At 41.9% G+C, this 13,562-nt stretch overlaps 1 protein-coding gene across 1 annotated transcript in view; it reads right to left on the bottom strand.

Moving 5' to 3' along the window:
- Positions 1-13,562, bottom strand: part of LOC126297831 (HEAT repeat-containing protein 5B) — a 472,968-nt gene that overhangs the window by 298,763 nt on the left and 160,643 nt on the right. Inside the window, exon 2 of the mRNA XM_049989077.1 lies at positions 11,887-12,023. The gene's annotated coding sequence lies outside the window, so the exon portion shown is untranslated. The remainder of the gene's footprint in view (positions 1-11,886; positions 12,024-13,562) is intronic.

Below are 13,562 nucleotides of genomic sequence, written 5' to 3'. Positions count from 1 at the left end.
CAAACTTAGTGAGGTGCTGGTACTAGCATCTTTGTAGTCTTGAAGGCTTCTTGACTAATAACGACTCACCACGACCAATCTCAAAGATGCTCACGACCGTTACAGCGTGTATTTACCCCATTAGCGCCCAGCTTCCTAGTTATAGGACAGTTACTTTCCATTGTTGTATCATGAAACCATGAACGTTGTTGCCTCCACACTCTCAGCTAAAACTATAGTCCATTTGGAGACCAAGTTTCTTATCCTGTGTTTATATGTCTTTATGTCAACATTAGTGAACTTTTTCATGTGCACACGATTTGCTTTCTGTTTTGCTGGAAGTCTTACGAGAAGGGTAAGTAAATACTATTACTTAGTATTCGAATGTTGAAAGTCTATTTATGCCAGCTGTATAAAATACCTGATTAAAACGAATAATCGCGTACTAAACAATTTAAGTTGAAAATGGTGTCTTTTAAACAGGACGATGAGGCGTTATAATACCCGCGCCCAATTTCCTTTTCGTTCAGGAATTCAAATATGTATCGGAAAACACTGAAATCGTCCAAGGAGGCTGCAGAATACTTGTTTTCTGAAGAGACAGAGGCATATATGGTTCCATTACCGCCTGATGTCGATGAACTGACAGATGAGTGGAGTGTCGATGATGATGATGATGATGATGATGATGATGATGATGATGATGATGGTTTGCGGGGCACTGAACTGCGCGGTCATCAGCGCCCAGACAGTGTCCTAATTTTTACACAGTCCAATGTAGCCACTGTCACAAATGATGATGATGAAATTATGAGGACAACAAAAACACCCAGTCTCCAGGGAGAGAAAGTCCCCAACCCAGCCGGGAATCAAACCCGGGACCACGTCATCCAGAGGCAGCAATGCTAGCTACCAAACCACGAGCTTCAGATCTTATATTCCAGGGACAGTAGAAATCAACGTGCCGGAGGACTACGACGTTCCAAGCTATGCTACAACATCTGCATCTAGTACCAAGCAAACTGTGAAGTTCAGTCACAATCGCAGAATCATTCTTCTGAAAAGAAAAAAGAGAGTGAACCACGGCAGTATGGTCTAAGACACATCCTAATTATAGTTTCGGCAATGTAGGTAGTCCGGCACAAACTAAACGTGAAAATATTGTGAATGCTCTACAAGGTTATACGCCATTGGACATTTTTCAGCTGTTGCCTACTTCTGAGTTGCTAATTGAACAAACTGAAAAGTATACAAAACAGTGGAAAAACAAGCCACAGTAGTCTACCTCAATACGTGAACTGGAAGTTTTTATTGGTTTGTTAATTTTATTGGGATACCACACATTGCAACTCCAGAAGTTTATTAGTCTGACGATGATGATCTGATGATGCCCCTTGTAAAAAGTGCCATACCACGTCATAAATACCTTGTACTAAAAGCAGTGCTACATTTTGTAGATACTAATGAAGCGAATGCTAACGAAAGTGATCGAGGGTTCAAGGTCAGAAATTTGATTGAATAAAAACTGCCAGAATTGGGGACTTTTTGATGAAAATCTCTCTATTAACGAAACGATGGTCCAGTAGCATGGTCGCCATTCTCTGAAGCAATTTCTGAAAGGGAAACCCATTATGTTTGTGTATGAATTTCGGGCTTTGTGTGGGACAGGTGGCTACTGTCATAATTTTGATCTGTACTGTGGGAATGATGTCTCTGAAGATTCTCTACCTTTGAGAAAACGAGTCGTGAGAGAAATGGTTGTGTGTCACTGACCCTAACAGCCATATCATATACGAGGGCTATCCACAAAATACATTACGTTTTCGTTTGTGTCCGTTAGGGGCGGGGTAGCGCGGCCATCTTGGTGTCATGGCATTCCGCCGCTCAGTCGGCATCCTGCCGTGCTAGTGAGAGGTTCGTGCTGTACTCCGTTGAGTTACTGTGAAAGTTTGAAATGTCAGCGTTAATTGAAAATGCCGCGAAGTGTGAAGTGCGTGCTGTAATAAGGTTTCTGACTGCAAAAAACTGTACACCGATAGAAATCTATCGGCAGCTTTGTGAAGTGTATGGGGACAACATAATCACTGAAGGTGGAGTGCGTCAATGGGTCATAAAATTTAAAAATGGCCGAACTAACTTTCACGACGAAGAGCGAAGTGGGAGACCCAGCATAGTGACTGCCGAACTTGTAGAAAAAGTCGATGCCGCGGTCCGTGAAAACCGTAATTTCATAATAACGGAACTCTCTATGAGTTTTCCACAAATTTCACGAAGTTAGTTGCACGAAATCATTACTGAAAAGCTTGGTTACCACAAGTTTTGTGCAAGATGGATACCAAAAATCTTGACAGAGATTCACAAAAATCAGCGAATGGCTGCAGCGTTAACGTTTTTGGACGCTTACGAGAAAGATGGCGACTCATTACTCGATCGCATCGTTACTGGTGACGAAACATGGTTTAAGCATGTGAACTGTGAGACAAAATTGCAGTGGCGGCACACAAATCCTCCCCCCCCCCCCCCCCCCCAAACCCAAGAAATGCATGCAGACAATGTCGGCAAGGAAGGTGATGGCGACTGTCTTTTGGGAGAGAAGAGAAACGGTGTGATTTTTGTGGATTTCCTGGAAAGAGGCACTACAATAAACTCTCAAAGGTATTGCCAAACTCTGCACAACCTCAGAAGAGCAACACAAAACAAGCGCAGGGGAAAGTTGGGCTCACAGATCTTGCTGATTCACGACAACGCCTGGGCCCACACGGTAAATGCCACTCGTGAAGTTCTCGAATCTTTTAAGTGGGAGTTGTTTCCTCATCCGCCGTACAGTCCCGACCTGGCACCGGGCGACTTCCACTTATTCCCTGCAGTGAAGAAGTGGTTGGCTGTGCAGCGTTTTGATGACGACGCACAGCTTCAAGAAGAGGTAACCACGTGGTTGAAGGCGCAGGCGGCCGAATTTTACGACAAAGGAATTTCCAAGCTCGTCCATCGCTACGATAAGTGCCTTAATTTAAATGGCAACTATGTAGAAAAGTAGTGTTTAAGTGTGGCTTTCATCTGTATATAATAAAAAAAATTCCAATACTTTATTTTTAGTGCCAAAACGTAATGTACTTTGTGGATAGACCTCGTATTTTGATAGCTTTTTTAGTTCATATTATTCATTTATAGAACTAAAACAGATGAGATTCAGTGCCACAGGTACAACAGGAAAAAACAGGACTGCTCACTGCCCTTTCGAAGCAGACAAAATCTTAGCAAAGAAAGATCGAGAAGTTATGATTCCCATTTTGACACAACCACCCAAATCACCATGGTAAAGTGGAATGACAACACTTGCGTTTCATCAGCAGCTGATTTAGATCGAATTGAGCCTCTGATTTCAGTTTCTGGAAGACAAAATGAAAAGAAGTTCGTCGCACTGCTTTATGTTGTGAGCCACTACAACAAATACAGTATGTGGGCGGCGCAGACCGCCATGACTGGCTTCTGGGGAAACATACGATCACAGTTTGTGCGAACAAATGGTATTGGCCAATTTTCAGAACGACTGTTGACATGGCTGTGGTAAACACATATGTGCTCTACAACAATGTATCTCAGGAGACCAAAAGCATGAAGTCTATTCAAAGACAGATTGCCACCTCTTATATGAAAATCGGGCAGAATGCAAGAAGCAGCATTGGCATACCAGTACCATTGCAGACCTCTAGGAAGAAAGCTCTGGATACTGCGCAGCTGGATGACAGAGGTCACATTATTGGAAAAAGAGAAAAGCAGAGAAAATGCCAATTCCAAAATTGTTCGTCGAAGCCTCTAACATTTTGTACTAAACGTGATGTAACCTGATGTACTCTTTATTTTCCAAAATTTCATAACTAAACAAACTTCCCAACCAAGTGGATTGGTTGTAATTTTACCACCTAACTAGCTACGAATTTCTATGAAAACTTATTTTCCAAAAGTTACATCAATAATTATTAGATTCAACATTTTCAGTAAGTGTAACTCATTGCGCCTGTAGGTTCTAATGAGCAACTTTCGCAGGTAATCACAGTTACCCTTATTCACCAAGTGTATGACTGATGTGACTCCATTTAGAGGCTAACTACAAACTTTCATAAATTATTTATCATAATATTTCGAAAAATGTTCAAATGTGTGTGAAATATTATGGGACCTAACTGCTAAGGTCATCAGTCCCTAAGCTTACACTCTACTCAATCTAAATTATCCTAAGGACAAACACACACACCCATGCCCGAGGGAGGACTCGAACCTCATCCGGGACCAGCCGTACAGTCCATGACTGCAGGGCCTGGACCGCTCGGCTAATCCCGCGCGGCCATAATATTTCAAGAGTACTGAGTTTATTTTGCAATTTGTGCATTTATATAAATCTTTCTCACTTTGAAATTTAGTGTTTTGTTTCTAATTTATCTCCTTAAAAATAAAGTGGAACAAAAATTGTAAAACAGGAAAGCAAGCTGAATGAAGATTGTTTTCTTATGGGGCACCGCAAGCGCCGAGCGTCCTATTTATAGGACAGTCATTATTTTTACTTCTGTCACAGGGAATCAATTTAAACTTCAGCTATACGTTATTTATTTAGACGTTTTCAACATATTTGAAAGAAATTCACACTAAAAAAATTTGGCGCTAATGGGTTAGAGCAGACCTGATTTCTATCCTCATAATGGCGCGGTTCCAGACTGTAGCGCCTAGAACCGCTCGGCCAACCCGGCTGGCGTTATTGTGTTTCCTAACACTGTCGGCGTTCATTTGTCGGTGAGATAGTTTGGCGCCGGATCTGAATTTTGTTTACTTTTTCTCTTCCTGTGTGTGTGTGTGTGTGTGTGTGTGTGTGTGTGTTCTGAGTATCTTCTTTTGAAGCTCCAACATGTTCGTCCCATGTATACTGATTGGCAAGTGTTGCATGTGAGTTCATATATTCCTGATCTGTTGAATTTATCTATGGGTGTCTCCTGCGTTCTGAGTTTTTTCTGTGTTTTGTTGTCTGTCCTGTATCCTACTTGAAGTCCGTGTTTCTTCAATATGTTGCCTGTGCTGTGGACAATTTTGTTATTGTAGGTAAGCTTCAAAAATAATGAAATCTAGCCACAGCCTAGACCACAAACTGACAACAGAAGAGAACTTCCACATACAGACGACAACAGCAAAAGGCGAACAAGTGTTAAATGAGAACACCACACTCTGCAAAGGCACAAAATCAGTTTTTTTTTTAAATCAACGGATATGTTAACTCGCTGATGAAATTCACATTTACATCGTTTGGTTTGCAAGTGACGAGCTATCAGTACAGGACACTATACAGACGGTCCTGCAAAATCGTATAAACTCACGGTAAGAAGAAAATCGAACAAAAACTTTCTTTGGGTTTCACTTTCTTAGATCAGTTACAACCTGAAATATGTTCACTTTTTACAGTTTTCAGTAAGCAAAACCCACTGATGATGGCACAGAGGTGGCGAAACATGTTTGGGTAGCAGGCAAAAACAGTGTTTTCGCATAAAAGGCGGAGCCTATATCCAATAATTTAACCGCAAACACGGAAGAAGCTGCAGATCCAAAAGATGAATAAAAGTGCGAAGAGCGGAAACCCAACCCAACAAGAGCTATTTTTGACGTACACGATGAAGAGAGAGAGTGCATGTACTGCGAAGAAAACTTTTCAGATTCAAGGCTACAAGTGCAGTGAATTTAGTGGCAGTTGTACTCCCTCTGGGACCATGAACTACGTACAGAAATTGAGGAACGCAATTCGACTATTATTAATGAAAAGTGTAAATAAGTTAATTTGAATCATGTTTTGTAATATATGTAGTTCTGTGTTAAAACAGTTTCTTATCCCTAATTTTTGGGTTTGAAAGTAAGTGGCAACTTTGTACGCCACTTTGTGAATATTGAACTGTTTGAAGTACTAAATTTGATCCTAAAGTATTTAAAGCATTCGATATAATACTTCAATAATTGCAGATTATAAACACTCATTTCTCTAGTACGTCTATTGCTACTCAGCTTAAAAAATAGGTATATCTTTGTCTTGCCACTTTGCCCGGTTCTCCCCTATGCGCATCTCCAATGTGCCCTATTACCTTCTCAGGCTCAACTAAAAGACAGTCATGCGCTAACTTGCAGTATGACGAAAAGCATAGGAATCGTTCTGACTAACCGTGACCTGTCAGAATCTCTGCGCGAACAACTTTTAGCAGTCAAAAACTGTTTCAAGTTGATGAAATCGCTGCTCAAACATAGCTTTCGCTATACCGGTAAGTATGAGTGCGAAGCTTGGGGACTACTGTTTGAGTAAGGCATACAATCATCTGATTGCAACAAAGGATCCTCAATGTGAATATCGCAGTACCGCATTCTGGCTTACAAGTGCAGGCACGGCCCAAGGAAGTCTACGGTACAGAGACCCGCAGAGCATTCTGGTAGTTATAAAAGCCTTGCCTGTTGGAGTTTCAGTACCGCACATCTTGCCAGCAAGAGGGCGGCTGTTTGGCGTGTTATGGACCTCTTGCAAACTTGGGGTTGGCCGTACTTATCGGCTTAAGGAAAGCGGCTTTGTTCTCGAGGTAGAGAACGAGAGAACGTGTCAGCAGGCAGCGCCCCCGGCTCGCCAGTGCACAACAGACTACTAGACCATCTTGCTGCATAAGGTCGATTCACACCTGTCGAGAAGGAACGTCAAAACATTGCACCACGCATTTCAAATGGTGGCATGTTCACAAGTCTTAGGTTGTCAACAGAATGGGACGTCAACGTCAAAGTGTCTCGGGAAGAATCCTCTGATGTTGACATTGAGGAGGGGGAATGATAAGTCTCCTACCACTAGAAGTTGACCTATTATCGCCACGTTCACTTATTTTACAGTAGTGGTTTCCGGTTTTGTGCGGCCTTAGGCTTTATTTTATAGTGTCTTGACATTTTGACGTATTCCATATTCCATGACAACCTAGATTTTTTTCTATGAGTTTTCTTCCACAAAAGAAGCCAGGTATCTAAAGGCGTAAAAAGATTTAGGTTCTGCAATACCTGGACAAAAAAGAAACTTACACTGCTATAAACAATATAAGTTGGTGAAACTACTTTCATTAAATAGCTTTTTGTTTAACTGTGAAAAAGTCAGCAGTACTGAAAGAAAAGAAAAAAAAACACAGATAAGACATAATGACGTTAATCGACCGTGACTGTTTCAAAAATATGAGGAAGTTTTTCAGAGCTCACTACCAGTCACAAAATTTTTGTTGATTTACTTAAATTACTTAATGAGGCAACATGTTTTGATGTACAAACCTCACCTTCAGGCTATTACAACAATACAAAAAATATTTAACAGAGGTGCATGTGATGGGGTCATTCGGCGGAGGAAGAGAAAGGTAACTTAATATTAGGTTCTCCTACTCTTGCTCGCAGGTCGTCGGCCAGTGGTTAGCGTCACTGCAACTACATTAGTGATGATTAACCTGATCCCTACCGACCTTTACTTTTTTTCTCTATTTTGTTCGTTGTTGATCGTTGTTTGTTCGTTGCGGACGTCACATGACATCCGGTTAAGTTCGTTTGTTGATCGTTTCACTCAGTTTTTTTTTATCACAGAGGCCAACCCGCTCTCTGATCGAACACGCTGAGCTATAGTGCCGGCAAATCATTAGGTTTTTATAAAATTTTGACAAAGTATTTGGTAAGTAATAATTATCATACACTGATGAGCCAAAATATTATGACCACCGACCTACTATCGATATAAACCCGTCCAGGCGATAGCAGCGTCATCTGACGAGGAATGACTGCTAGTCAGACACACGCACGGTGTATATGTAGTATCAGTGAGCGTCCTGACCGTATGTAGAGTGGGGAAGGTGCGCGATGTAAAAAAAAACGGTTCAAATGGCACTGAGCACTATGGGACTTAACATCTATGGTCATCAGTCCCCTAGAACTTAGAACTCCTTAAACCTAACTAACCTAAGGACATCACACAACACCCAGTCATCACGAGGCGGAGAAAATCCCTGACCCCGCCGGGAATCGAACCCGGGAGCGCTACCGCACGACCACGAGCTGCAGACGCGCGATCTGAGTTCGACCGAAGGCAGATTGTGATCGCCCTGAGGCTGGGCACAAACATTTCGTAAACTGCACGACTTGTCGGGTGTTCGTGGAGTTCTGTGGTGAGTCTCTTCAACATGTGGCGAAACCAAAGTTAAACCACGTCCAGACGTCGTGGGGTTGGGCAGCCAGCCCTCATTACAGACGTCGTAGGCTGGGCAGACTGGTAAAACAGCACAGGTGGTAGCTGTGGCGGAACAAAGACCAGACTTTACTGTTGGGCAGAGTACAAGTGTGTCTGAGCACACAGGGCACCAAACACCTTAACGATAGGCATCCGCAGCCGACGACCCACGCATGTGCCCATGTTAACACCACGACATCGGCAGCTATGACTGAAATGGGCACGTGAATCGGCAATGAACGTTTGCGCACTTGTAGAGCGTTGCATGGTCTGACGAATCCCGATACAATCTTCATCATGCCGATGGTAGGGCGTGAATCAGTCGCCTTACAGGGGAACAGCTCCTTGACGCCTGTACCGCAGGACGTAGACAAGCTGGCGGCGGCTCCATTACAATATTACTGGGTAATATGCACGTGGGAATCCATGGGGCCGGTGGAGCTCGTGCAAGGCACCATGACGGGAAAGGGGTGAGGCCTACCGTACTCTGGTTGCAGACCACGTGCACCCCTTCATAAGTATCATGTTTCCCGACGGCAGTGGCATTTTTCAACAGGACAATGCGCCATGTCACGAGGCCAGGACTGAAATGGAGTGATTCGAAGAATGAAGTGGCAAATTCCAATTGACGTGCTTGTATCCCAACTCACCATATCTGAAGCCGCTCGAACAAATCTCAGATGTGATCGAACGTGGTGTCAGAGCTCATCGCCTCCCTCCCCGGAATTTATAAGAATTGGGTGACTTGTGCGTGCAGGTGTGGTGCCAGCGACTGACAAAGGCCTCATACAGCTTCCCTTGCACGACGCGTCGCCGCTGTTATTCTTACCGAATGTGGACATACCAGCTATTAAGTAGGTGGTCATAATGTTCTGGCTGATCACTGTAATTTTAATTTACTGTAACTCCACTTTATAAATTTTATAAAGTTAGGCTCTTACTTTATATATGATCATTATAGTTGGACCAGTGGCTGTGTAGTAAATTTTACTATTAACAGAGATACAAAATTGGATGGTAGGTGAAAAAGGTTCGTTACCCCTACTCTAGATCGCGGGCTCCCAGGTTCGATTTCCGGCCCGGTCGGGTGTTTGTGTTGTCTAAATAATTTTATTTCACCTTCATCATAGAGACGCGCAAGTTTCCGAAGTTACGTCAAATACAGAGATTTGCACCAGGTGGCCGAACTACCCCAGACGGGGTTCCCGGCCAGTAATATCAAGCCATCATTTCATTTCATCCTCCTCTTTGTCCGCAGAATGACTACAGCACATACCAAGACCGTATGCATTAACTCCGATATTTCTATGTTCTTTTTTTGTACTGCCACTGTAGCCTGAAGATGCCTTTACCTCGAAACACGTTGCTTCATTAAATAATTTAAGTAAGCCAACAAAATATTGATAAAAATGCAGCTGTTTTTGGCGTTTTGTACTTAGCTGGGAGAAAATCACTATGGATGAGGTAAGTAATTTGTATGTATTGCCTTGTAAATATTTCTTGATCCACTGAACCGCCATAGAAACTGGTATAGGCACGCTTATTCAAATACAGTGTAAACAGGCAGAATACGGCGCTGTGAGCGGCAATGCCTACACAGAACAAGTGTCCGTCACTGTTGTTAAATCGGTTATTGCTGCTACAATGGCAGGTTATCGAGATTTAAGTGAGTTTGAATGTGGTTTTATAGTCGGCGCATGAGTCATGGGACACAGTATCTCCCAGGTAACGGTGAAGTGGGGATTTTCCCATACCATCATTTCACGAGTGTACCGTGAATGTCAGTAATCCTGAAAAATATCAAATCTCCGACACCACCGGAAAAAGATCCTGCGCAATAACGGGACCAACGACGACTGAACAGAATCGTTCAACCTGACAGAAGTGCAACCCTTCCGCAAATTGCTGCAGATTTCAATACTGGGACATCAACAAGTCTCAGCGTGCCAACCATTCAACGAAACATCATCGATATGGGTTTTCGGAGCCGAAGGCCCACTCGTATACCCTTGATGACCGTACGACAAAAAGCTTTCCGCCTCCACTGGGCCTGTCAACACCGACATTGGAGTGTTGATGACTGGAAATATGTTGCCTGGTCAGACGAGTCTCCTTTCAAATTGTATCGAGCGGATGGACGTGGACGTGTACGGACGGGTATGGGTATGGAGACGACCTCATGAATCCATGGATACTGTATGTCAGGAGGGTGTTCAAGCTAGTGGAGGCTCTGTAATGGTGTGGGGCGTGTGCAGTTGGAGTGATATGGGACCCCTGAGACGTCTAGATACGGCTCTGACAGGTGACACGTACGTAAGCATTGTGTCTGATGACCTACGCTCCAGGAACACTTTCTCTTAATGGACGAGAATGTCCGTTCATGTCGAGTTCTCCTGGAGGCTAAATGCCTGCCAGGTGAAGTCCCGTGGACGGGCCAGCGAGGAATCCTAACCGCATAACCATGGAGCATGTCTGAGCTCCAATAACGAAATCAAGTGCAGACTCTTCAGCCTCCAACATTGCCTTTTCCAGAATTCTGCAAAGCTCATTACCTGGAATACATATCTTAAGCCATCTTACACAGAGCATGCCATGACGCTCCTAAGGATATGTGGAAACTAGGACTAACAATAGTTCCTATTAACACTCTGGTTATTGTTTAAGTAGTTCCCCCATTTTTTAGTTTTCAAGTGACTTTTCGGTTTGATGTATTTTAAGTATATCACAAGACATTTCGGATACAACAGTGTTAAAAAATATATCACTGCTTGTTCTGTAGTTATTCAGGCCTCCTACTCAGCAAAATGGTCTCTCTCACTAATTATGCCTAACTTTAGCACCAAAGTCAAGCTAAGCTACAGCACACGGTGTTTAAAACGAGAAACAAGACTATATTTAAATTTAGTTATAAAGGATGGACAACTAAGAAATCGCTCCCGAAAACATGTAAATATTAATGGATAACAGTGTGATTCCAAAATGCACTAAGGGTATTGTAGCGGCAATAGAGAAGCGTTTAGTAAAGAAAGTTTACATTTTTCATTGGAATTATCTTAAGCGAAAGGAAGACGAAATGCCTTTAAAACTTCTTTTCCGTTACTTTCAGATATACACCTGTTGAGAATCCATCTTACTGTGTGATTTACAGTAAGAGAGAAGGATGGAAAGTTCCATCAAGTAACTCCAGGAAGACAATTTAATTTAGAAATCTTGCCATCAAACTCGGTTAACAAATGTCTAGAATTTATAAATCTTTTTCAAGTTTCCGTCCGCATCAAGTGTTTCAAAATCACAAGTACTTGAGCGTAGACCTTTGCACTGATATTTTAAGACACAATGAGTATTTAACTTTAAAATCTAAATAGAATATGTTCTGTGCAGATACTTGTTGATTGTAGTATGCATCAATATTTAATGAACGCAGCTTCAGGCTGACTTCTTTGAGGGTACCTGATGATATACTAGGAATGAAACCTCCAAACAACAACCAGATTCGTTACACTACTGAGGACATGAAATAAATATAATAGTCACCAAAATATTTTTTCTTCGATTGTTGTTTCTAATTCTCTTTCTTTTCTGTCTTGTCTCAACTTTACTGCACTATTATCACACGATAACAGGGTAAAGAAAGTATGTAAGCTCACCTTGTAGAGAAGGTCGCTGAGAGCAGCAGCGTGCCCAGGTTTATAGTTGACGGCTTGAAGGTGGTGGCGAAGCAGAGGGCTGTTGCCTCAAGGAATGGAATCTCCCAGTCACTATTAAAAAGCTAATGCATTTTAACCTGAAAAAGAAAGAAAAACATCAAAATTGACAGTTCCAAATTGTCTGTAAAACACAGATTTAAAATTGTTCAGCATTGTGTAGTGTAAGGGTCTTTCACGATTTTAGCAATCATTGTCCATTGTTTTTAACTGTACCATCTCCTGACCTAAATATCATACTATACTGCTAGGAAGGTATGCAATCTACCACATTATCTTAGTAAAGTGAATAACACCGAATAAAAATGATTCGTTTTAACACACATCATTAATTTTTATATGTTTGATGTCTGTTCGTTCGGACGAACAGACACCATTAATGATCCCGCGGCTATACATAAACGACGAATGACAATTTCCGACGTCAGCTGCAATCGGACACTGAAATAAATCCAATAGCTACAAGTAAAAATTTGTGCCAGACCAGGGCTCGAGCCCGGATTTTGTGCGTGTCGCGAGAGGTTCACTAACAACTTCGGCTATCCGAGCACACTTCTCATCCAACCCAAATTCCCTATGTCGCACATTACATACGTAACGTCCCCTGTGAGGACAGCGCTGAGTAGATGATGGATAAAATACTAAATTTTCATTTGTACCCACTGGATTTATTTCAATTCCCGATTGCAGCTAATGTCAGAATTTATCTTTCATCATTATTTTTTTTTAATTTTTTATACATATATAATGCTTCTGAAGATACTCCGCTACCGAAAAATTGGATCAAGAGCTATAGACAAATAAATCACATTGAATTTTTTAGAACTAATGGTAGTTATCAGAAAGCTTTAACTCTACGTAAACTATTAAACACAAAACCAAATATACTATTGCGAATGTATCTGAGCACATAAGATTCAACAGGATTTTCAACAAATTACAACGTCTTATTTATAAAATGTAGCTTCGTATTTTGCAAAGAAAATGCGTAAACATCATTTTCTCGGAACACTTAGTGTATGTGATGTCAACGAGCAGACAGAACGTTTTGATTAAGTGAGTGTGCATATAGGAATCAGTGACCACAAGGCAATTACAGCATCAGTGATCATTGTTGTCGAACGTCACTATGATAGGTAAAAGATATTCCTGTTTAACAAGTGCGGTAGGGAACTACCTGGGCAGTCAGCTAAAACATTCAGGTGTGATTAGGAGAATATGAGAGATCTGTGACAAGAAGTGCATGTGCTACGTAAGTTAATGTCGTGGAAGGTAGTAATGGATAGAAAGGTCCCGTCACGAATCAGTAATATCACGAAGCGACTGAAAAACCGGAGAGGGCTTCATAGAAAATTCGTCAAAGACGAACTCTTGCTGACAAAGAAAGGCTAAATTAAATCAAAACAAGCTACGGACAGCTATTCAAGAAGCGTTCAAAGAAAGGTCTTACCTGATGAGTTGTCAAAAATACCTTCAAATGTTTCTGTACTACGTACAATGTCCGATGTAACCAAGGGGCTCGTTCATTATGATAGCACCGAAACGGAAAATAATAAGATGAAGGCCAAAATGCTGAATTCTGTCTTTCTAAATTGCTTCACCGAATATCACAACACACG

This window comes from Schistocerca gregaria, chromosome X (assembly GCF_023897955.1).
Source record: "Schistocerca gregaria isolate iqSchGreg1 chromosome X, iqSchGreg1.2, whole genome shotgun sequence".
Classification (NCBI taxonomy): Eukaryota; Metazoa; Arthropoda; class Insecta; order Orthoptera; family Acrididae; genus Schistocerca; species Schistocerca gregaria.
This window is presented reverse-complemented; position numbering and strand designations above follow the sequence as displayed.